Here is a 25,642-nt window from a genome sequence, read left to right as displayed (position 1 = left end):
CAGGTGTTGGGCGGAGTCTCTCTCACCTGCTCTGCTGCAGTCCAGAGAGAAGCTGCTCCTCTGGCCCACAAAGGCCTTGCTCAGGCCGGGACCCTGGCTCTGCACTTTGCTGGCATCCGAGTCGCTCGGTCCGGGTATCGAACTCTGAACCAACCTGCTACCGGACGCTCGCAGGATAGGATCCATCGTCAGGGTCGACGTCTCGCTGGCGTTCGTCACATTGACCAGCCGGGAGCCTGATTTAAAAAAATAAAAAGTGAGACCTGCAGGTTGATCACCTGGAAGTTGTCAAGTCAGGTCATGTGACTCAACCAATCAGCGTCGCTCTCAAGGAATTAGTCTGTGTTCTTTAGTTCAAGAAATTTTCAAAATGTACATCTGAAGTGCAACTTAGTTCACTGAAGCCTCATACAAAACTACACATTTCATCCGACAGTTTATTCAAATTCTTGAATGCAGTGACATTTGACCCTTGTGTTGAACTCCACGAGCCAATCAGGAGACCAGACAATCCAGTCCAAGTGACCTACATTGAGAGGTACGGTGGCCATCCAGGGGGTCAGTCAGTTACTCCGGTCCTATTGAAATGTACACCACATTTGTTTGATCATAGATTCCAAGAAGGTATAGTTTGGACTATGACTGAATGTTCTGGAGTTATGGGGGAGGAAGCAAAAAGACAGTTTGTACAGGGGAAGTTCAGTTGCTCCAATTTTGGTAAATCACTGGTTGAGTGAATAGGATTAATAAATGGAATAGTTTTGACTGCTTAGGCTCCAAAGTGGGGGGGTGGAGGTTGATGTTCATTAGATTCTATAATTGAGTCTGACATTAAAACCTGATTAGCTCAAATCATTTCCATCACTTTTTACCTAAATTGGAAAAAATTAATTTTTGACCACCATTTTTAACCATGTAAAAGTCAGTTACAGCTTTTTGGAATCTTTATGATCAAACAAATGTGGTACAGTTTTCAAAATGATTGGCGCGTTTCACTTTACAGCCTCCTATCAGCAGATCTATGGTCAAGGCTCCAGAACCAAAGCACGAAGCCTTCGGTGCTTTTTGTGGCTGTTGAATAAAGTTGATCACCTGTCACTTTGGCTTTGAAGGGGCTGCCACTGATGTGGTTTGGTCCTCCATATTTGATGCCAATGAGGTAGTTTCCAGGTGCCATGGGTGTGTACTCCACCTTGTAGCCTTCTGGAACCTCATGGCAGTCCATTTTCACCTTGGATGGTCCCTCTATGGTCACAGCCAGGGTGCCGGGAACCGCTTTAGTGGTGTCGATAATAAAGTCAGACTGAGAGCCTGCAAGATTTTAAATGAACCGCCTGTTTGTTTCTGCTCTGTAAACCAAAAACCTGCTGCACAAGCTGCCCAAAGTCTCACCTGTGGTGCCCCTCTCCAGTCCAGATCCATATGCTGACACCAGACTAGGTTCCCCGGTCTGTCCTGGTTCACCCACTCTGACTTTGAAAGGACTTCCGGGGATGTGAACACCGTTGAACTTCACGTCAATCATGTGAACGCCATTCTCTCTGGGAATGAACCGGACAGCGTACTTATCTGGAGGATGGACCAGAGGGATAAGGATCAGGTTTTCAAGTTCTCCTGTTTGATGTTGGACCTCTGACACAAAGTTAAAGTGAGTTTGTTCAAATGAGAAGCTTTAAGGTTTCTTTTTCCACTTACATCATGAAAACCTCACCTGTCACCAGCAGAGGTCAACAGTCGGCAGATACAAGCCTCTTCCTAAGTTATTTTTGCAGATATGAAAACTTATTTTCCAGAACAAAATGTAGGGACTATTTTAGGATTTTGCCACTAGTTTTTTCAGCAGAGTGCTGTGACCATATGGTTCTATCAAGCATGGCTGGGACCCCACCACCCTTTGGTCACATCTACAAGAGGCAAAGTGATCAGCTGCTGTTCATTTTCAGAGCAGGTGTTTCACAGTGAAAAGTGGTTCCTGTGCCACTGGCTAGGCCAAACTAAATTTTTATGCAAATGCTGAGTGATTCACAGTGACTGCCAATCTGAGTGAAAGCAGCATGACAGATGGTTTGTTATAAACTAAATGTTTAAACACCCACACATCTTAACCTTTATCATATGGTTTAGATAAAGTCCTCAGAATTTGCCAGTTTTGTATTCCCAATATCTGGCCCCCAAAATCCATATAGTCGCACTGAGTCAGTCACGGGATACGTACAAGATGCGTCCAACAGACCGTGGCGGCCCAAATCTTCACAAATTACAATAAGCTGCTGGCTGTTTACGGTAGAAGTTCTCTTCAGATTTTCATATGTCTGACAGTCCTTGAACTAACCACAACTCAAATGCTTCTGGATCACCAAGTTTCACTAAGTTATTTCCTTAAAATTAAGTCTGCTGGATCCAGATCTTCATTTCATGAAGGGAAAAATTAAAATACCTCCAGTCTTCAGATTCCACAACTGAAGATTTTAGAAAGGTGTGTGTGTGCGCTCTGCTCCTGGAGGTCACCTGCCCGCATGTTTCCCAGCTCTTGCTCCACCCACTAGCTAACGCTGAGGTTTCTCAGCCAATCAGAGCCAGGAAACTGCTGACAGCGGGTGACCTCCAGGAGCAGGCCATGACATTGCGCCGGTACCTCTCTCCAGCTCCGTGATGGCGCACTCCTCCAGGGTTTCCAGATGGACTGTGGACTTTGGCCTCCATCTTTCCCTGAGCGCCGTTCAAACGCACTGCAAAGGATGCTGGGTGATTGACCTTGAGACAGACTCCTAAAAGGTAAAACAATCATAAGTGGTCACATGATTCAGCTCGACTAACGACTTAAAGCTGGAGGTGAACTTCAGAAACCGTTTCACTTCCTGACAGTTGACATTCAAACTGCGTCGTGGTGTGAAAACTCAAAACTGTACCACTAAAACAAACCTGAGGTGTTTTGGACACCAGAGGGCGCTGCTGCACATGAAGTCAGATGCTACATGCTGCTGTTCTTTTAAAGTCCCACAGTACACACTAACTGCACTTCTGGAAGTGTACAGATTGTTTGGTGACAAGACTTGAAGCAGATGTCTCAACTGCCAAGCAACTGCAAATATTTTAATTGTAAAAATGCTCAAAAATTCTACTAATACTTCAGGATTCACGTCACTGCTTCCTGAAGTCTTGCACAGCTGTGTAATTCCAATATGGTCCAGGTCCAATCCTGGAATTTTCCACAATAGCAAAGTGTGGAACTCATTGAAATTCAGTTTGAATGTTTTGTCACTTGGAAAACAATTACTGCAACAAACAAAGCCAGCTTGCCCTTTAGCAAGGCAGGCTGGTGGGCAGCCTCACCTGGAGGCCACCAACGACGAGGGCGGCGGGCCGTCGTTCAACTGGAGCCATAACAGGAACCAGGTAGGGGCTGTCTGGGATGTGCTGCTCGTTAAATTTCACTGAAATCTCGTAGTCACCTGGGAGGGGGCGGAGCAAAATTAGATTACCAGCAACCTCCACCCTCCTGGACTCAAGGAGGGGTTTAAAAAACTAATCTCAAGCATCCTGGAGTTTTGAGAGTTGACTGATGTGCTATGTTGATGATGCTCTGGTGTTTGTAAGAAACATTTTATCAGGAAGTTGAGTGACTAAAATAAAAAGTTACTTTGAGGCAAACCACCTTACTACTCCTGGGATGTGTTTTATAATAAAATTCCTTCTTGGTAACAGGAAGTGTAGGCCTTTACTCTGAACTGTTCTAAAGTAGCTCAGGACTGTTTACATCAACAATTAGCTAACAAAGCTACAGAGCGCCACTCCTGCTGCATGGATCTTGGTACCATTTGGGTTTTTGTTTCCCACAATGCTTTGCTACTGAAGGCCATCAAATGCTAACAGGTGGGTCTCTGAATATTCTGAGAGCTGAGGATCAATAACTTGAATATCTGTTAAAGCTGCTCAACATTTGATTACAGGCAGATTCTATTTCTGGAGCTCTCGGCCTGTGAATTAACGATTTTACTTGTCGCTGTTAGCACTGAGCTAACCTGATCAGAAGCATTGGGAAATGAACCTGCAGTATCTTTATTCAACAGTAGGGGGAGACTAGTATAATTTCACCATTGTAACTACAGGTTTTATTTCTTTCCACTTTTCAAAAAGTAAATACAGAATCTCTTGCAGTGGGTTTGTGTGCGGTGTGTACCAGGTTCCCGGGCAATGTAGGAGACCCCACAGGATCCGTCTCTGCGGTCATCGAAGGAGATCTCGGCCCTGCTGGGTCCCTCCACCGCGATGGACAGACCGCCGGCTCCGCCCTCCCTGGTCCAGATACTGAACTCAGCTGGAGAGAAGCCACACAGTGTCAAACACAAACAGCTCCTGCCAGTTCAGAGACTGAACCTTGTCACAGTAACAAGATGTCAATTTTAGAGTCTTGTTTCAAATCTGAGTTTTTAAATAAAATGTGTTCTTTTAAAAAGTTAGTTGAAATTGCATTTTTCCTTCTGAGGAAAATCTGATGACATGTTCACATAGTAGCATCAAGTCAGATTTGGGTGGAGTTGTAAATGTTCCCGCCTCCACAACAATCTGCCATCTGATAGCAGGAGGTGGTAATGGTAGAAAAATTTTTCAAATATGCTTACATTCACTTCAGAGATCGTGCATTGTGTAATTTGGGAGATATTTCATATAGGAAGTGGGTGTCTACCATGACAAAAAACCCACCCCATGCAAAAAAGAAAACTAATGTAGTGTAATTTTAACATCTTTCGAAATATTAGAATGTAATTGTTTTGACTTCATGATTAGGTTTGATGAACTCTGCACTGAACACAACATTCAAGTTTATGATATATAATGCTCCTGACTTGGTAGTACTTGTTTTAGAGAAGTCACAAAAGCTACACAAGTACTGATATAACAGTGATCATGCAATTACACATGTAATTTCAAGTCACAACATGGCAAGTGTAGTAAATCAAGTGTCATGGCCAAACCAAAAACAAGCTCTCAGGGCTAAAGATTTGATAAAACCTTTGACAATGGTTTGTTTTAAAGTTTAGAAGAACATGGCCTCCTAAGTTCTGTTATTCACACAGTGTTACTGAAATAAACTTTTGTGAAAGAATGTGTTTATAAAGTTTCTGAAGCGTATGGACAATTTTACACATAGCGGAACAGCCAGATAATTAAAATAGAACCATACTTTGTTACATTCAGGGGGTGGGAGTTTATTTTCAAGATATAGGATTCATTTTGATGCCAAAATTCTGGTATTAAATATTGTGAATTCATTACCAAGTGGATGTATTGAAATTCTAACATGTGATTTTACCACCTCCTGCGATCTGAAGCTCATTTTAATTGGAACCCCGCAGCTGTCAGCTGTTTAAAGAGGCGAACGCACGTACCTGGCTCTCCTGCCTGAGCTCCCTGCAGTCCCGGGCATCCAGCTCTCACCTTGGCGGCCCCGCCCTCTCCCATGGACCCAACCGTGAACAGGAAGGGGCTGCCCCGGCACGTTCGCACCCTTGTAGGCCACACTGACGCTGTGCACGCCCACCTCCTCGGCACAAAGCGCACGCAGTAATGTTTCCTGCTCCAACCAGCTCGGCAGGCTGTCTGGCTCCAGAGGGTGACGTGACCTCAGCAACAACGTCATGCATGTTGATGGCTGCGGAACAAAGTTAGACTTCATGAAAAAGATGCCAAATTGAATAAAGTTTAATAAATTCATGAAGCTCCACAAAATCCACTCCAGTGGATTTTGATTTTATTTTTTTTCACTGTTGTCGTGCGTTACCTGTGCTGCTCCGCAGCCTGTCTAGTGGATTTTTATTTTGTTTTAGCGCTGTTGTCGTGCGTTACCTGTGCTGCTCCGCAGCCTGTCTAGTGGATTTTTATTTTGTTTTAGCGCTGTTGTCGTGCATTGCCTGTGCTGCTCCGCAGCCTGTCTAGTGGATTTTTATTTTGTTTTAGCGCTGTTGTCGTGCATTGCCTGTGCTGCTCCGCAGCCTGTCTAGTGGATTTTTATTTTTTTTAGCACTGTTGTCGTGCGTTACCTGTGCTGCTCCACAGCCTGTCTAGTGGATTTTTATTTTGTTTAGCGCTGTTGTCGTGCGTTACCTGTGCTGCTCCGCAGCCTGTCTAGTGATTTTATTTTGTTTTAGCGCTGTTGTCGTGCATTACCTGTGCTTGCCCGCAGCCTGTCTAGTGGATTTTTATTTTGTTTTAGCGCTGTTGTCGTGCTTACCTGTGCTGCTCCACAGCCTGTCTAGTGGATTTTTATTTTGTTTTAGCCGCTGTTGTCGTGCGTTACCTGTGCTGCTCCGCAGCCTGTCTAGTGGATTTTTATTTTGTGTTAGAGCGCTGTTGTCGTGCGTTACTGTGCTGCTGCTCCGCAGCCTGTCTAGTGGATTTTATTTTGTTTTAGCGCTGTTGTCGTGCGTTACCTGTGCTGCTCCGCAGCCTGTCTAGTGGATTTTTATTTTGTTTTAGCGCTGTTGTCGTGCGTTGCCTGTGCTGCTCCGCAGCCTGGCTAGTGGATTTTTATTTTGTTTTAGCGCTGTTGTCGTGCGTTACCTGTGCTGCTCCACAGCCTGTCTAGTGGATTTTTATTTTGTTTTAAGCGCTGTTGTCGGTGCGTTACCTGTGCTGCTCCGCAGCCTGTCTAGTGGATTTTTATTTTGTTTTAGCGCTGTTGTCGTGCGTTACCTGTGCTGCTCCACAGCCTGTCTAGTGGATTTTTATTTTGTTTTAGCGCTGTTGTCGTGCGTTACCTGTGCTGCTCCACAGCCTGTCTAGTGGATTTTTATTTTGTTTTAGCGCTGTTGTCGTGCATTGCCTGTGCTGCTCCGCAGCCTGTCTAGTGGATTTTTATTTGTGTTTAGCGCTGTTGTCGTGCGTTACCTGTGCTGCTCCACAGCCTGTCTAGTGGATTTTTATTTGTTTTAGCGCTGTTGTCGTGCGTTACCTGTGCTGCTCCACAGCCTGTCTAGTGGATTTTTATTTTGTTTTAGCGCTGTTGTCGTGCGTTACCTGTGCTGCTCCGCAGCCTGTCTAGTGGATTTTTATTTTGTTTTAGCGCTGTTGTCGTGCGTTGCCTGTGCTGCTCCGCAGCCTGTCTAGTGGATTTTTATTTTGTTTTAGCGCTGTTGTCGTGCGTTGCCTGTGCTGCTCCACAGCCTGTCTAGTGGATTTTTATTTTATTTTTTAGCACTGTTGTCGTGCGTTGCCTGTGCTGCTCCACAGCCTGTCCAGTGGATTTTTATTTTATTTTTTAGCACTGTTGTCGTGCGTTACCTGTGCTGCTCCACAGCCTGTCCAATTGGATTTTTATTTTGTTTTAGCGCTGTTGTCGTGCGTGCCTGTGCTGCTCCGCAGCCTGTCTATGGATTTTTTTATTTTATTTTTAGCACTGTTGTCGTGCGTTTGCCTGTGCTGCTCCACAGCCTGTCTAGTGGATTTTTTTATTTTATTTTTAGCACTGTTGTCGTGCGTTGCCTGTGCTGCTCCACAGCCTGTCATAGTGGATTTTTTTTATTTTATTTTTTAGCACTGTTGTCGTGCGTTGCCTGTGCTGCTCCACAGCCTGTCTAGTGGATTTTTTTTATTTTATTTTTTAGCACTGTTGTCGTGCGTTGGCCTGTGCTGCTCCACAGCCTGTCTAGTGGAATTTTAATTTATTTTTTAGCACTGTTGTCGTGCGTTGCCTGTGCTGCTCCACAGCCTGTCCTAGTGAATTTTATTTTATTTAGCACGGTTTCGTGCGTTACCTGTGCTGCTCCACAGCCTGTCCAGTGATTTTTTTATTTTATTATTTTAGCACTGTTGTCGTGCGTTACCTGTTGCTGCTCCACAGCCTGTCTAGTTTCGGATTCCCTGTTTGGGAATCCGCTAGCTTAGCGTAGCTCTAGCTCTTAGCCGTTTTAGCATGGCGGCGTCTCCTGTCTCTCCCGTACTTTTCTGCTCTGGGTGTGAAATGGTTTATTATTCCTCGGCCTCTTTAGCAGTAACGGTACTTGTAATAAGTGCAGCTTATTCGTAACTTTGGAGGCCAGGCTGGGCGAATTGGAGGCTCGGCTCCGCACCGGTGAAAAGTCTAACAGCTAGCAGGCCCCTGTAGTCGGTGCGGACCAAGGTAGCTTAGCCGCCGTTAGTTCCCCCCTGGCAGACCCCGTGCAGCTCGGGAAAGCAGGCTGACTGGGTGACTGTGAGGAGAAAGCGTAGCCCTAAACAGAAGCCCCGTGTACACCGTCAACCCGTTCACATCTCTAACCGTTTTTTCCCCCACTCGACGATACACTCGCCGAGGATCAAACTCTGGTTATTGGCGACTGCTGTTTTGAGAAATGTGAAAGTTAGCGGACACCGCAACCCTAGTCAATTGTCTTCCGGGGCCAGAGCAGGCGACATCGAAGGACATTTGAAATTGCTGGCTAAGGCTAAGCGTAAATTTGGTAAGATTGTAATTCACGTCGGCAGTAATGACCACCCGGTTACGCCAATCGAGGTCCTAAATTAACATTGAATCGGTGTGTAACTTTGCAAAACAATGTCGGACATCTGTTGTTTTCCTCTGGCCCCCTCCCCAAGTCGAACCGGGAGTGACATGTTTAGACCGCATGTTCTCCTTGAATTGCTGGCTGTCTGAGTGGTGTCCAAAAAATGAGGTGGGCTTCATTGATAATTGGCAAAGCTTCTGGGGAAAACCTGGTCTTGTTAGGAGAGACGGCATCCATCCCACTTTAGAGGGAGCAGCTCTCATTTCTAGAAATCTGGCCAATTTTTTGGGATCCTCCAAACTGACTGTCTAGCGTTGGGACCAGGAGGCAGAGCTGTGGTCTTATACACCTCTCTGCAGCTTCTCTCCCCCTGCCATCCCCCTATTACCCCATCCCCGTAGAGACGGTGCCTGCTCCCAGACCACCAATAACTAGCAAAAATCTATTAAGCATAAAAATTCAAAAAGAAAAATAATATAGCACCTTCAATTGCACCACAGACTAAAACAGTTAAATGTGGTCTATTAAACATTAGGTCTCTTTCTTCTAAGTCCCTGTTGGTAAATGATATAATAATTGATCAACGTATTGATTTATTCTGCCTAACAGAAACTTGGTTACAGCAGGATGAATATGTTAGTTTAAAATGAGTCAACACCCCCCGAGTCACACTAACTGTCAGAATGCTCGTAGCACGGGCCGGGGGCGGAGGCAATTAGCAGCAATCTTCCATTCCAGCTTATTAATTAATCAAAAACCTAGACAGAGCATTAATTCATTTGAAAGCTTGTCTCTTAGTCTTGTCCATACCAAATTGGAAGTCCCCAAAAACCAGTTTTATTTGTTATTAGCTATCGTCCACCTTGGTCGTTACTGTGAGTTTCTCTGAATTTTCAGACCTTTGTCTGACTTAGTGCTTAGCTCAGATAAGATAATTATAGTGGGGCGATTTTAACATCCACACAGATTCTGAGAATGACAGCCTCAACACTGCATTAATCTATTATTAGACTCTATCGGCTTTGCTCAAAAAGTAAATGAGTCCACCCACCACTTGATCATGTCTTGGATCTTGTTCTGACTTATGGTATGGAAATAGAAGACTTAACAGTATTCCCTGAAAAACTCCCCTTTTGTCTGATCATTTTTTAATAACATTTACATTTACCCTGATGGACTACCCTGCAGTGGGGAATAAGTTTCATTACACTAGAAGTCTTTCAGAAAGCGCTGTAACTAGGTTTAAGGATATGATTCCTTCTTTATGTTCTCTAATGTCATATACCAACACAGAGCAGAGTAGCTACCTAAACTCTGTAAGGGAGTTAGAGTATCTTGTCAATAGTTTTACATCCTCATTGAAGACAACTTTGGATGCTGTAGCTCCTCTGAAAAAGAGAGCTTTAAATCAGAAGTGTCTGACTCCGTGGTATAACTCTCAAACTCGTAGCTTAAAGCAGATAACCCGTAAGTTGGAGAGGAAATGGCGTCTCACTAATTTAGAAGATCTTCACTTAGCCTGGAAAAAGAGTTTGTTGCTCTATAAGAAAGCCCTTCGTGAAGCTAGGACATCTTTCTACTCATCACTAATTGAAGAAATAAGAACAACCCCAGGTTTCTTTTCAGCACTGTAGCCAGGCTGACAAAGAGTCAGAGCTCTATTGAGCTCAGTATTCCATTAACTTTAACTAGTAATGACTTCATGACTTTCTTTGCCAACAAAATTTTGACTATTAGAGAAAAAATTACTCATAACCATCCCAAAGATGTATTGTTATCTTTGGCTGCTTTCAGTGATGCCGGTATTTGGTTAGACTCTCTCTCCGATTGTTCTGTCTGAGTTATTTTCATTAGTTACTTCATCCAAACCATCAACATGCTTATTAGACCCCATTCCTGCCAGGCTGCTCAAGGAAGTCCTACCAGGATTTAATGCTTCAAGCTTAAATATGATCAATCTATCTTTGTTAGTTGGTTATGTATCCACAGGCCTTAAGGTGGCAGTAATTAAACCATTACTTAAAAAGCCATCACTTGACCCAGCTATCTTAGCTAATTATAGGCCAATCTCCAACCTTCCTTTTCTCTCAAAGATTCTTGAGAGGGTAGTTGTAAAACAGCTAACTGATCACCTGCAGAGGAATGGTCTATTTGAAGAGTTTCAGTCAGGTTTTAGAATTCATCATAGTACAGAAACAGCATTAGTGAAGGTTACAAATGATCTTCTTATGGCTTCGGACAGTGGACTTCTCTGTGCTTGATCTGTTGGACCTCAGTGCTGCTTTTGATACTGTTGACCATAAAATTTTATTACAGAGATTAGAGCATGTCATAGGTATTAAAGGCATTGCGCTGCGGTGGTTTGAATCATATTTGTCTAATAGATTACAGTTTGTTCATGTAAATGGGGAATCTTCACAGACTAAAGTTAATTATGGAGTTCCACAAGGTTCTGTGCTAGGACCAATTTTATTCACTTTATACATGCTTCCCTTGGGCAGTATTATTAGACGGTATTGCTTAAATTTTCATTGTTACGCAGATGATACCCAGCTTTATCTATCCATGAAGCCAGAGGATACGCACCAATTAGCTAAACTGCAGGATTGTCTTACAGACATAAAGACATGGATGACCTCTAATTTCCTGCTTTTAAACTCAGATAAAACTGAAGTTATTGTACTTGGCCCCACAAATCTTAGAAGCATGGTGTCTAACCAGATCGTTACTCTGGATGGCATTTCCCTGATCTCTAGTAATACTGTGAGAAATCTTGGAGTTATTTTGATCAGGATATGTCATTCAAAGCGCATATTAAACAAATATGTAGGACTGCCTTTTTGCATTTACGCAATATCTCTAAAATCAGAAAGGTCTTGTCTCAGAGTGATGCTGAAAAACTAATTCATGCATTTGTTTCCTCTAGGCTGGACTATTGTAATTCATTATTATCAGGTTGTCCTAAAAGTTCCCTAAAAAGCCTTCAGTTGGTTCAGAATGCTGCAGCTAGAGTACTGACGGGGACTAGCAGGAGAGAGCATATCTCACCCGTGTTGGCCTCCCTTCATTGGCTTCCTGTTAATGCTAGAATAGAATTTAAAATTCTTCTTCTTACTTATAAGGTTTTGAATAATCAGGTCCCATCTTATCTTAGGGACCTCATAGTACCATATCACCCCATTAGAGCGCTTCGCTCTCAGACTGCGGGCTTACTTGTAGTTCCTAGGGTTTGTAAGAGTAGAATGGGAGGCAGAGCCTTCAGCTTTCAGGCTCCTCTCCTGTGGAACTAGCTCCCAATTCAGATCAGGGAGACAGATGCCCTCTCTACTTTTAAGATTAGGCTTAAAACTTTCCTTTTCGCTAAGGCTTATAGTTAGGGCTGGATCGGGTGACCCTGGACCATCCCTTGGTTATGTTGCTTCAGACGTAGACTGTGTTTCATAATTATTGTATGGCCTTGCCTTGCAATGTGGAGCGCCTTGGGGCAACTGTTTGTTGTGATTTGGCGCTATACAAGAAAAAAGTTGATTGATTGATTGAAAGTTCAGATGTCCAGATTATTGGGACTCTGGGAGATGCGGTGTGTTCAGGTCTTTTTACCAAACCTGCAGAAATTTCCCCCTTTAAGCTGCTTCCATGTATAAACAAACACCTTCAGCTGCTCCTTAGTTTCCTCAAATCTGAATGTTGATTTGGCACAAAATTTACACTGGATGCCCTTCCTGATGTAGCTTTGAACTGGGAACCATCTGCACTAGAAAAACAACCGCCACCCTAAGGTCACTTGTGTAATTATGGAAAAAAGCAACATTTTCCTTCATATTTAGTGTTCACTTGCAGAAATGGAATCCAATTTATTTCAAGTGAGGCGGTCCAGAATTTCAGTAAATAGTACTTTATCTTGACAGTTTTTTGTTTGTTTTTTTTTTTAAGGCAAATTGTTGTGAGTGGCCAGTCGGGGGGTGGGGTGGCAATAAAAGCTACTAAGTTGTAGTTTCAGCAGTAAAAAAAAAAAAGTTGATTTGGATTTGTTTAAAGTCACTACATTTAGAGATGTGTAACACCTGCCAAATTCCCTAAGGGGGCGCTCTTCAAACAACCCAACAGCCTCTGATGCTCTGCATCAACCCCCCCACCAGCACCAACCAGGTGAGGTGGACTCTGCAGCTTCTCCAGGACCAGAGCTGCTCAAGGCAGAGGGGTGACCTCCAGACCACCAGAGGGAGCAATAGGAGAGGCGTGAGAGAAGCCGTCGAGACAATTCGAGGAGGAACCAGCTCACTGCAGGAGGAGACGCAGGGAGAAGAGAGGGACAGAAGGAAGGAGGCGGATCAGGAGGAAAAGGATGCAGACAAGAAGTATTGTCAGAAGAGCAGGAAAAGAGTGGAATAAAAAACAAAACATCCACCACCCAAAAAGGAAACGAGAGCTGGAGAAGTTCTGTGAAATGTTACGATGACAACAGGTCCTTTAGTCTTCCAATCACTGAACAGCTGGTGTCATTAAGCCACATCCACCAGTGGGTCGGGAGGAGGCGGTCCTACCTGGTATCTTCAGGCTGAGGTCACACACGCTGCCCACTTGGCAACAGATGCCGCCCGCTGTCCGCCAGCGTGATGCTCTCCCGAATACGACCCTCCCCGTCACTTGCACAGTGAACGGACTTCCTGCAGAGACGCACACAGAACATTTCAAACCTTCACTTGCAAACGTCAAGACTTTGGACCTCCAGAGACCAAAGTGCTCGTTTGGCTACCAAGAAGGTCAAGCGGCGGCGAAACCTGACGGCTGCCATGAGTAGCTCCGCCTCTTTTAAACTTTATTCACTGGTACACAAGGTGACATTAATAAAGTATGACAAAGATCCTCATGTGTGACACACGCACCCACACACCCAAGTGTTTGTTTGCTTTACTCCCCACCCACTCCTGTAAGGGGGGGGGTGTCAAAGGTTACCTGGGATGTGATCTTCAGCGAAGCGGATGGAGATGATGTAGTTTTCCTGGTTCTGGTGGGACAGTAGGCCACGCCACACGTCCCGTCCTCCAGATCCTCAGTCTGAATGTCCACTTTACTGGGGCCTTCGACAGCCAGCGCCAGGCCGCCGTAACCTGCGCACAGCACACACTTGTCAGGGTCACACCCCTTTTCCTTTGTGTTTCAAAACAGTGTCTTAACAGGAGGGTCAAGTCTAGTCTGGGACCACTTTGGGTCCTGGGTGGCAACCACCAGTCTATTCTCACATGTCCAAGATAACCATCTGTCTGCCACAACCAGGTGAGCTGTGGACAGCTCCTTGGTCTTTTACAGTCACTGGGGTCCTCAGCACTCAGGTGCAGGATTATGTCCTGAGAAACAGGTCACATGTCCAGAACAGTCAGTGAGGGAGGTGATCCTTACTGTCTCAGTAACTGCTGGTTTGATACAAGTCATTCCAGTGATACTCCAGAACCCTCCAAAGACATTAGTAATCACCTTAAAGTGTATCTGGAAAGTATTCACAGCACTTCACTTTTCCCCCATTTTATGTTACAGCTTTATATCAAAATGACAAATTCATTTTTCCCCTCACACAACACCCCATAATGACTAAGTTTTTGAAATTTAACAACTGTACAGTCATCCTTTGCTGCATTCATCTTTCCCTCAATCCTGACTAGTCTCCCAGTTCCTGCTGCTGAAAAACATCCCCACAGCATGATGCTGCCACCACCATGCTTCACTGTAGGGATGGTGCCTGGTTTCCTCCAGACATGACACTTGGTATTCACGCCAGAGCTCAATCTTTGTCTCAGCCCAGAGAATTCGTTCATGGTCTGAAGAGTCCTTCAGAGTGCCTTTTGTCAAACTCCAGATGGGCTGCCATGTGCCTTTTACTAAGGAGTGGCTTATGTCTGGCCACTCTACCATGCAGGCCTGATTGATGGATTGCTGCAGAGATGGTTGTCCTTCTGGAAGGTTCTCTCCTCAGAGGAATGCTGGAGTTCTGACAGAGTGACCATTGGGTTCTTGGTCACCTCCCTGACTAGGCCCTTCTCTCCCTGATTCTTCCATTTATGGATGATGGAGGTCACTGTGCTCATTAGGACCTTCAAAGCATCAGAAATGCTTCTGTACCCTTCCCCAGATTTATTGTGTGTAGAATTTTAACAATTATTTTCATCCAGTTTGGAATAAGGTTGTAATGTGGAAAAAGTGAAGCACTGTAGGTCACTGGTTAGCATCCAAGTCTCAACCATACAGAGGCACCAGGATCCAGTCTGCCTGCAATGACAACAACATTGTCAAACACCCGTCCAGTGACCTCATGACTCCATAAGTTCTTCCCAGGTGCCTCTTGATCTTAAACACCAAGGACCCAGAGACATGTAGGTCACTGTCTCAAAGTTAAACAGTCACCATACAGCTACACTTCTGATGGCTGAGACCAGAACGTTGTCCTGTATCAAGATTAGGGATGGGTATTGATAAGATTTTAGTCAGATGCCATTGATTCCGCTTAGACCCGATTCCTTATCTATACCTCATGAGTTTTCCGTGTACTTAAAGTAGGCTTTACAGGTTTTCTATGTCAACATTGAGTCTTACAGTAAACAAATACAAAATTGATCACTGGATCCTTGATCTCTGGACATACATAGAAATAAAATCTGTAGTTTGTCAAAAGCATTTCCTTTTAGACATGAATCTAACTCCATACAGCTGAGCTCAGCCGGCTGCTGCACATCAGTGTAGGACGCCTCATTTTGGGAGGGAAAAAAAAAAAAAAAAAAACATCAATTGCAGTTTGTATTACAGCATTTGGAGAGAGGTGTCATTTGATTTAAAGGGTGATTCACTTTGAAGTTCTAAATTCTGAGCGGACTCAACTCAGAGTGGCGCAGCGTTTGGAGCAACAGAGGATGATTTTCGTTTCTTTCTTGTAACAAGACAAGAGTCCCCACTTTAATCTGCATTAAAGTGACATTTTAATGGCTTTTAGAGGAGTTAAGCGGAGTTGTGGTTTCTGAAGAGGAGCAAAACAATGAACCGACGAAGCAGCAGATTGAAGTACTGCTTCATAGCAAAGCTGTGCTGCAGAAACAGTTGATTACAGACCCTGCACCAGGTCTGTAATCAGAAAATCATTTTCCTGACAAACACTCAAAACAATGGCCGCTCTGAAGGACTGATAAGGGAATCGTTAAGCAAAAAGGTTACTGATGTTGGTAGATCAAATCATGTCTTGATACCCGAAAAGAACCGGTTCCTGATACCCAACCCTACTCACGATTGACATTTTTAAATGGCTTTGGGAGGGGTGAAGAAGCAAATTTTCCACATCTGAAAAGCAGTGAAGCAAAGAACCAACAGGTCGAAGCACTGCTTCAAAGCAGAGCCATGCTGCAGGGTCTAATGAATGTGGAGAAAATCATTTTCCCAACAAACACCCTCAAAAACAATGGCTGCTCTGAAAGACCGATAAGGGACTTGTTGAGCAAAAAGGCTATTGATGTCGGTGGAACGAATATTTCTTAATTCTCAAACAGAACCGGTTCTGGATACCCAACCCTAATGAAGACTAGGATTCAGGCTTTTAACTTCAATCTGAGCCACCTAAAAGTTTAAAAGGACTACAGCTGTAAACTGCACCAAGAGAAGTTTATGGACTAACCTGCCTCCCGGGGTGTCAACACAAAGTTGGCATTTGTGAAGGTGGTGCCCTGGATGAGGCCGTTGCCGTGAACTGCTGACCCGCCCAGCATTGCCAATCTCTGACTGGGACCACCATGATGGTGATGGGCTGTTGGCGACGTGGCTGCCGTTCTCAGGATGCTGACCTTGTGCTCCCCGACCTCCCTGGGGATGAAGGAGATCCCTGTAGGAATGACAGAACAGGAGGCATGAACGCAATTTGGAACTGCGACAAAATCGCTCCACACACAGGTGTTCCGTAGATACCAATGTGGTTGTTCGCCAGCCTCTTCAGCAGACAGGGCTTCGTCGCGGCCGGATGGCGCTCTGATGCTGGCGGTCAGCAGGCTGAGGTCGGTCTCGTTGATGTCTAGAGAGAAGTCCGCCGCAGAGCCCAGCTTGACCTGAGAGCGGCGCTGGTTGTCCTCTGAGACACGGCAAACAGAACATTATGAGAAAGTTCACATCAACCATTTGAAGCATGGGGCAGAGTCTGACCAGTGGATCCTGGCGGTGAACGGGCTGCCGGCGATGTGCTTGTTGTTGTATTTGACCAGGATTTGTAGTCGCCAGGCAGAGTGGGCAGGTAGTTGACACTGCACGTCCGTCCTTATTGTCCACGCAGCTGATGTCTGCTTTGGACGGACCTTCGATGGCCAAGTCCAGACCACCTGCAGACACACGTTAAATACGCACGTCAGAAGCAGTCGATCAGGTTGGGGTATAAAAGTTACTGCTTTGTAAGACTACCACGGACAGTACAGGTCTGTCTTCATCTGGGAAGATGAAAACTTTTAAAGACAACATCCAACTTCATCCTGGTTAATGAAAGTTAAAACCTGAGTGGTCCTAAAACCGTGCCTCTGGTTCAGACTGTCCAGGTTTAGTGACACTTGCATAGTGCACCTTCTTTTTCCTGTGATATCTTTGATTTAATAGTTGGCACCTTTGAAAAGATGCCATCAAGCTACGTAAAAGATAACAGCTAACGTTAAACTAAGCGAATTCCTCACTGATCAGTTTGTCCTGCCCGGTGAGGCGAGTAGCAGCAAACGCAACACTGTAGTATTCCTGCAGTAAGCCTACACATCCAGTAGGGGGCATAAAGGCCTTAGAGCACATTAAAGTCTGGTGCATTAAAGTTAATTGGTTCATTTATCTGCATGTTTTAATTTGGTAGCATTTAATCCCTTTCAGTGCGCAGAGGTGACTGTTTAGTTTAGTGTTGTGCTCAGATCCTGATGTCGTTTTCCATCACATCAGCATGTGAGCGGGCCCGACTCACCCTCAGCGGCGTCCTCCGTGCAGACCGTGAACGTGGCCATCTTGTTGGCAACGCCGTAGCTCAGACCAGGACCGTAGGCAGTGACACTGGGACTGCTGGCGTGGTTCACATAGAACTGAAGGGGCGACTCTGAAACAACAACAACAACAACCAGTGATCCATTTTCCACGCCAGCCTCGGTAAAATAAAAATATAAATAAATAAGTGTGTGTTCTGACCAGGAATGTGCGTGCCATTGTATTTGATGTGCATCTCGTGCAGGCCGGCCTCAGTGGGCGAGTACTGAACCGTGACCGTCCCATCCAGGTTGTCAGTGATCAGCGGCTGAGCAGATTTCCCAGAAGGCATCAGGACTTCACCTGAGAGAGACAGACAGGTGAACAGTGTTTACAGCAAGTCAAGACTTAAAAATAAACTGAAGTTACTGCAGTAAGTATGGTGGTCACTCAGTGCTCCTTCACAGAGCTAACAGCCATTAGCTGATTTTTCTGAGACCGTTCAGAGATTGTTCTCTGGAAGTCAGACCATGTGTCAGTCCCCAGTAGCTCTGCCCTCACCAGTGACTTCTCCCCTTCTTGAAGGAGAATGGAATCACCATGTCGAACGGTCTGAAAGCTGCTCCCATTCACGCTGCTCCTGATTGGCTCGTAGGTGTCTGATGTCACCTGATGGGAGAAAGTAGTATTTCAAATTATTTGAAAATGGCTTAATGGGTACAGCTTAGCTCCGCCCACAAAGGAGCACAAGATGAAAAGCCACATGACTACAGCAACACCCAGAGGGGACCAGTCACCCGTAACCATGACAACACCCCCAGCAGCCCAAAGCCAGTTATACACATTTGTTTGCCGTCCTATTGGCCGAGCAGAGACGTGTCAGAGGAAAGCGGTTGAGGTGCGTACATATTAGCAGGAGGGTCAGGGTGTAAGATCAGCCCATCACCTGTAACAGAAAGCTGTGTGTGTACACATGTGCACGTGACAGATGATATATATACCCAAGGCTGGAAGCCAGCTACAGGGGGCGTGGCCTGCTGCTGCAGAGCTGTCTGCTGTTTGCATCATGGGTGAATCTTCTGTAACCTGAAAACATGATGGTAGCATTTAACCTCTGACCTACAGCCGTTGCATCATGGGTAAGAAGAGTGCTCGGAGGCACAGTACCCCCCCCGGCGGCAAGTGCTGCTTTGGTTCCAGTTCTTGCTACATTTTGAGAACATTTCATGTGATCGTTGATTTCAGAATGCAGCCAAAACTAACCCTGATAATGTGTTTATTACCAACTTATGACAACGACTTTCACCAAGTCTCAAAATTCCTCTGAAAAATGTGAGGAGATTTCAGACTGTTTGCACCCTTTTTGGGACGGATGGACAGACAGATGTTGCTGGCCTTCAGGATAAAACCACCTGCGGATTTGAGCAAAAGGTTAAATGCCACTAAAGCTGTTAGCCAACTAATCTTATGGCTGCATGAATCACTTTTGCTGTAAAATTAATGAGCTAGCTAACAGGTTTACATTATGCAATGCAAGAAACGACACAAGGCTCCACGGGTTCAGAATTCACAGCCGTCACGCGCTATGCGTCTTGCTCAAGGACAGTGGTGGAAGCAGTTCTTCCAGCATCTGGACCAGCTTTCACCTGGCTGGTGATCAAACCACTGACCCTCTGGCTCAACACAAGAGTACCAAACCCATAAACAGACCTGTGCCTCTGTGGGGCAGACAGGGGGAGACCCCTGACCTGCAGTGGTCAAAAAGGTCAAGATCAGAAGGTTTTAAAAGTTCAACCCCTGAACTCAGGGTTCTTGTCAGTTAAAAAAAAAAAAAAAAAAAAGTTTAATTTTCAGCCCAGTTTCAACCAAACTTGACACATGAGGGTGAATTCCATAAACATCTCTGGCAAGGTCACCACAGTGGTCACAGGTCAGATTCCCCCAGTTGGACAAGAATTTCTTGGGGAAATGCAGTTGAACTTCAGCCTAACACCAGAGTGTTCTCCTGCTCACGTCTGCGTCAACCAATACTTTGTTCTGGTGGGCGGGGCATAAGACTTAAACACCAGCCCAACTGGACCATTTGGGTGCCAGTGCAGGTCAGTCATCAGGTTCCGACCGGTGAAATATCCCCAGTGAATATGGCGCCCCCCCCCACCATGTGCAGATTCTCACCATGACTTTGAAGGGACTTCGGGGGACATTTTCTCCTCCGAAGCGGACTAGACCACGTAGTTTCCAGGCTCCGGTGCAGTGTAGAAGATGTCAAAGGTTCCGTCATCGTTTTCCAGAACCTCTGCCTCCACCTCGCTGCCATCAGGCTGAACCACCACACAGCTCACCTTCCCTTTCCCAGCAGCCTTTGCATTGACGACAAGGCCCAAGTCCTCACCCATGGACACTGTGGGAGCAATACCAGGACCTGGAAACAGGAAGTTAAGAGTTACTGTACTTCCTTTTCCTTCACTTTAATGGTGTCATCAGCAGTACTGACCTGCGACGGTGCTTTGCTGGCGTCTCCGGTCGGCCATGGCCCGGACTCTGTACGGTGATGCGGGGATGTCATCACCACCGTATTTCACAACAATTGTGTATCGACCTGCTCGGATCTGGAACATACGACACTTCATAGGTACCATCACCGTTGTCAAAGACCCTGGGCTGCTTTGGTTTACCGTCCTGGTCCTTAGGAACCATGAGGGGAAAAAAAAAGGTTTGAGGAAGAGAACTACAACATGGACATTTTTAGACCATGTGCATGTTACGGACTGTGATGAGCACGCTCAGTTGACCCTGTCCGGCATCTTGGCGTCAATGTCAAACTCAACAGGGAAGCTGCAGGAACGCCGCTGGTCAAGCCGTGGCCGCTGGCTCGGACCTTACTGGCATCGGAGTGGGGAGAACCCGGAACTTCAAGGGACTGTGGGGCACAAAGTTACCATGAACTCTGCTGACCAGAGCCAGAACCATGGAGTTATTGAGTACCATGGCAACAAACAGCTGTGAACATATTTCTACAAGTACAAAGTGATTAGTTCAGAACCTTTTAAGTTTCACAGTGAAATTAAAATCCGCCTGCACCGCCTCAGTAGTATTTTGGGTCATTTTAATTTTCCACTTGTAGTTTCACAAAAATAATTTCTGGTTCTGTAGAATGACACTGAAAAACTTAAAACACTAATTGCTCTTGCTGAAAGTTAAGGGTGTGACCCTTAACTGAGGTTTTTTTTCTTTAATATAAAACTAACACTACCTGCGGGGACGTCTTCTTCTGCATATTTGACAGACACAGAATACGGCCCCTCCACAGAGGGGGTGTAGGCCACCGTGTGAGTCCCGTCCCTGTTGTCCGTCACCTCCAGTGCTCGGCCACACCTTTTGGAGTGGTGATTGCCACGCCCAGAGGCGCCACCCCCAGCCTTCCTGCAATCCACAGTGAAGGATTGTGGGATTTGGCCCTGAACCGCTGAGCCCACACCGGGTCCAGACACCTTGACCTTCATGGGATCCACCACATCCTTCACTGGGACCTTGAATGGACTTCCTGAAGGAGCAGAAAACCATTTGGCTTGATAAGAAATTTTTATGAGTTCAGACAAATTGGCATATTAAGACAATTGGAGAACAGAGTCTCAGCCAGACTAAGAAGTCTTATATAGTCCCTGAAACCAGTTGGGGTCTGTGCTCCTCTATGGAGAGTCTGCGAGCTGCCAGTCTGACAGGTTACTCTCTAGCTGAGGCTGATGTCCATTTACAACTAGGAGGTCTGAGATGATGCAGATTTTAGTGTTCAGGAGGAACAGGAAGCGTGAGCAGGATTTGAACCAAAGTCTACTTATTTGCAACGCCTTTCCTTATCCACTGACCTACGTGCTCTCAGCTAGCAAACAGACCAGGTAGCTTTGTAGGACAAGGTGTTTGGTGACATTTGTAGACCCTAGTTTGATCCCCGTCTGTCCTTTAACACTATGCACATTCTCAGTCCACCCAGCTGGAACTAGGTACTGCCTCAGCCGGGGGAGTAGGCTGCAGACCGGTGTCCTGTCCAGGGGACATTTGGACTGTAACTGATCATTTACATCATAAGTGGTGTGACTACGCCGTCCGGTATTAGAGGCTCCCCATGAAGCAGCCGATATTCGCAGCCTTCGAAACAGTCCCATGAGTCACTGCCCAAGACAAAACTAAGTGTAGAGACCAGGACACATCTAGGCTCTGTATGTACAACTATTATTTAGAAGCATAAATCTAGTTTATATTATATATATATAAAAAAAAAAAAGACTCACTACAGGTTACATCCACTATGCCATTTTGGGCATCAACTATCAGGTTACCAGGTAACAGAAGTAGAGGTGCGGAAACTAAGAACGCAACAGCAAGACGCTCTGGACTAGACTCATGTCAGTGGGTTGTCCTGGTCTCTGCAGGGACTGAATAGCTGAAACCTGAAGAGTTTTGTGGGACAGACTTAGAACAGAGGGGGATTCAACTTGTTCCAGAAAGGGCTGAGAGGGTGCAGGTTCTCTTTACAACCGACATCACCAGGTGATTTCACTGATTCCAAGTGTGTCAACTGATATCAGTCAAAGAAAACCTGCACCCTCTCAGCCCTTTCTGACAAGAGTTGAATCCCACTGGCTTAGAATGTAGACCCTGAACTGGGACACTGCTGAGTCTCACCCATTGAACACTATGAAATCCAGAGATCTGCTCTAGCAGGCCTCAGGACCTGTATTCAATTTTATTAGTTTATATCACACCATCTCATGACAGTCGCCTCAAGGTGCTTCACGCAACAACTCATAGCAGCACAAAATGAATTAAAATTGAAACGGGCACAGTAAAACTAAACGTAGAATAAAAAATTACAAAGCAAAAAAAAAAAAAAAAAAAATTAACGATAAGACTGTCTTAAAAAAAATTGTGGGTCTTCAATCTTGATTTAAAAGTCTTGTGTCGGACTGCCTTATAGATGCAAGTAGATCGTTCCATGAGAGCAGGGCCACAGTAAGAAAGATCTATACCACAGACTTTTCATTCACCCTTTGAACACAGAAGTCTTGCGCCTCAAACAAGGGCTGTGCCAGCACGTAGGGCTTGACCAAGTCTGCAGGTAGGAAGGAGCCAGTCCATGAACAGTTTTATAGACCAGCAACAGGACTTTGAAGTCCTATCTGGCAGAAACCGGAAGTCAATGAAGGGACGCCAAAATGGGTGTAATGTGGTCAAACTTTCTACTTTGAGTCCAAAGTCTGGCAGCAGCTTTCTGCACTAATTGAAGTCCCCTAATGCTGGATTGTGGCAGACCAGAAAATAGAACATTGTAGTAGTCCAATCTGGAAGAGATAAATACATGTAGTCTCAGCATCAGCCATAGACAGGCTGGGATGAATCTTTGCTATGTTTCGCAGATGGAAAAAGGCATTACTTGTAATATCTCTAATGTGGAGGTCAAAGGACAACATAAGATCAAGACGTACCCCAAGATTCCTCACTTTGTCTGTATGACACACAAACCCAAACTAAGCACTAGCTGGTCAAATTCATGCTGATGTCTTGCTGGACCAAGAACCATCATTTCAGTCTTAGAGTTTAAGAGAAGGAAGTTACGAGAACCAGATACAAGGCAATCTAAGGATTTTATGTGGATAAGATTACCAGCAGTTATCACCATGTACAAGTTGAGTATCAGCATAGCAATGAAAGGCAATCCCAAAATGCCACAGAATATGCCCAAGGGGCACTATAGGGAGAAAAGCAAGGGGACTAGCACAGACCCCTGTGGAATCCCAAATTTCATGTCACCAAGGCCAGAGGTAGTATACACAACAGTGCAATCCTGACCTATACAGGACTTCCTTTTCCTAGTGTAAATTTTAATTTCAAACTAAATGCAGATCTGCTGAAAATAGTTTCTTCAGAGTCAAAGTTTCAATCTAAAAATTGGCCCCAAGTTCAAGAGTGCCCAGGTTGGTTCCCTGTGTGGTAACCAAGTCTCACCGGGGATGTGTTCTCCTCCATAGGTGATGTTGACATCGTACACGCCTGGCACAGTGGGGATGTACTCCACGCTGCAGCTGCCATCTTTGTTGTCCTTGCAAGACATCTTTGACTCTGACGGACCCTCGACGGTGATGCCAAGACCACCAATGCCCGCCCCCCTGAGAAGAAATCAGTCCACCAAGTCAGTAAAGAATCAAGTTTCATGTCTGATGGTAAACAGTCCCGTCTCCAACAGAACCTGGTGATGATGCTGAAGTTGTTGGGTTTGTCCGTCAGGCCGTGTTCCAGGCCAGGTCCAGTGGCCACCACCCTGCTGGGGTCGCATCCCTCTGACACAGACACCCTGAATGGACTTTTGGGAACAGGAGTGTCATCGTAAAGGACCTGGACACTATGAACACCTGAGACAGAAAGACATATCCAGAATACATTTAGTGTTGAACCATCAGTCATCAGGTGGTAAATGAGCCAACGTGCAGGTGTGGTACCGGTCTCGTAGGGCGTGTACGCCACGCTGTAGGTGCCGTCAGCTTTGTCAGTAACCATGCAGTCTGTCAGCGCCCCGGATGGGTTCTTGACCTTTGCAGTCACATGATCTCCTCCATGCTGGGTCAAAGGTCGGGCATCCACTGTGAACTCTGTGGTGGCTTCTCTGAAAAGACCTGTAGGACAGAAGGGGTGGGGTTAGAGATGATAGGCAGTCACCTGACCAACACCATCAGATAAGGTTGGAAACTAATGAGTCAGGCATCAACCCCAACAGTTAGTGACCCCTGCTGGTCCACACGACACCTTGTCCATCCACTCCAGGTCCGGAGACTTTGATGTTGGATGTGTCCACAGCTGGGTCCACAGTCACCTTAGCAGGAAATCCAGGAACAGCTTTCCCGCCGTATTTCATCAGCAGGTTGTAGGTGCCGGAGGACAGCGGAACATAAGTCGCCGTGTACGTTCCGTCCTTGTTGTCCACCACCTCTGTGTTTGGCTTCATACCTGAGAAGAATTTGACCTTTGTTTTTAAACTGTTTGGCTTCTGCTTGAGATAAAACATTGATTATCAGGTTTACAATCAAATTGAAACTAAAGTCTGAATTTAAGGATTTCTAAGAACTGACTGAAATGTTTGTGTAGGCTCTTAGTTGTCCAGGTGGTTTCCATAGTAGAGAAGCTTGAATCTTCGACTGGACTGGGTTGCTTGACGCGAGGACATTTCGCTTCAAATCGCAGACGCTTCCTCAGCTAAAATTCTTGCTCTGGTGGTCTGACTTCTGTCTCGACTCTTGTAGAGAAGAATAATCAAGAAGTCACATAAGCTGGAGTCTTAAACCTAACCAGACCCCTCCTACCGAGAGGCAGACTGCTATAGGCTGGTGACCAATAGTTCTAATTACCCTCCTAATGACAGGGCAGCTGCCCCTCTCGGCGACTGCTGATGACGTGAATGACTCATTACCGTGAACAAAAGACTGAAACTGCTTTGACCCGAGTACCCCATTGTAAATAGGGGATAAAGCGTGTCTCAGACCCCCTCCCCGGTTAAGGCTGGGTTTCAAACGTTTCACAAAGAATGCCTCCTTGACCCCTCTCTCAAACCATTTCTTCTCTCTGGCTAATATTTTAACTTCCTTGTCCTCAACGTGTGTTAGTGTCTTTAAGGGGGAGATGAAACTGCAGACTGAGGTCCACTGGCGCCCTCTCTGCGGTGCTGGTATAGCCTTTTACACAAAAGGTATAGTCTTTAAAAGCTAGGGGTCTGGTTAGGTTTAAGACTCCAGCTTATGCGACTTCTTGATTATTCTTCTCTACAAGAGTCAAGACAGAAGTCAGACCACCAGAGCAAGAATTTTAGCTGAGGAAGCTTCTGCGATTTGAAGCGAAATGTCCTTGCGTCAAGCAACCCAGTCCAGTCCAAGATTCAAGCTTCTCTACAACTGACTGAAATGAAAATTGTTTTGTTAAAGAACCAAATCAAACCAGAGGCTGATATTTATGAGACAGAAGCACCATTTCACGTCATGCGTGTTAGTCGCCCGAACACAAAAGTCACATCTGAAATCAGTTTCATTCAAGATTTTGCAGATTACATGGAATATTTTGGACTTAAACCTGCAGTGATGTGGCCCATGAGCACACCCTAGTGGTCAGAGTATATTCACAAGTCACGTTTAGTCCAATTTAAAGTGTTTCTCAAATGTCTG

At 45.4% G+C, this 25,642-nt stretch overlaps 1 long non-coding RNA gene and 1 pseudogene across 1 annotated transcript; one reads left to right on the top strand and one right to left on the bottom strand.

Moving 5' to 3' along the window:
- The window catches only part of LOC117505759, a 63,168-nt pseudogene that overhangs the window by 1,042 nt on the left and 36,484 nt on the right, over window positions 1–25,642 (bottom strand).
- On the top strand, window positions 2,489–12,761 carry LOC117505768. Its single transcript, XR_004559253.1, has 3 exons — window positions 2,489–2,503; window positions 8,815–8,818; window positions 12,677–12,761. It is a non-coding gene; the product is annotated as an uncharacterized LOC117505768 (long non-coding RNA).

The sequence above is a fragment of the Thalassophryne amazonica genome, chromosome 3 (assembly GCF_902500255.1).
Source record: "Thalassophryne amazonica chromosome 3, fThaAma1.1, whole genome shotgun sequence".
Classification (NCBI taxonomy): Eukaryota; Metazoa; Chordata; class Actinopteri; order Batrachoidiformes; family Batrachoididae; genus Thalassophryne; species Thalassophryne amazonica.
Note: the sequence above shows the minus strand (reverse complement) of the source record. Positions and strands in the feature narration are given on the sequence as shown.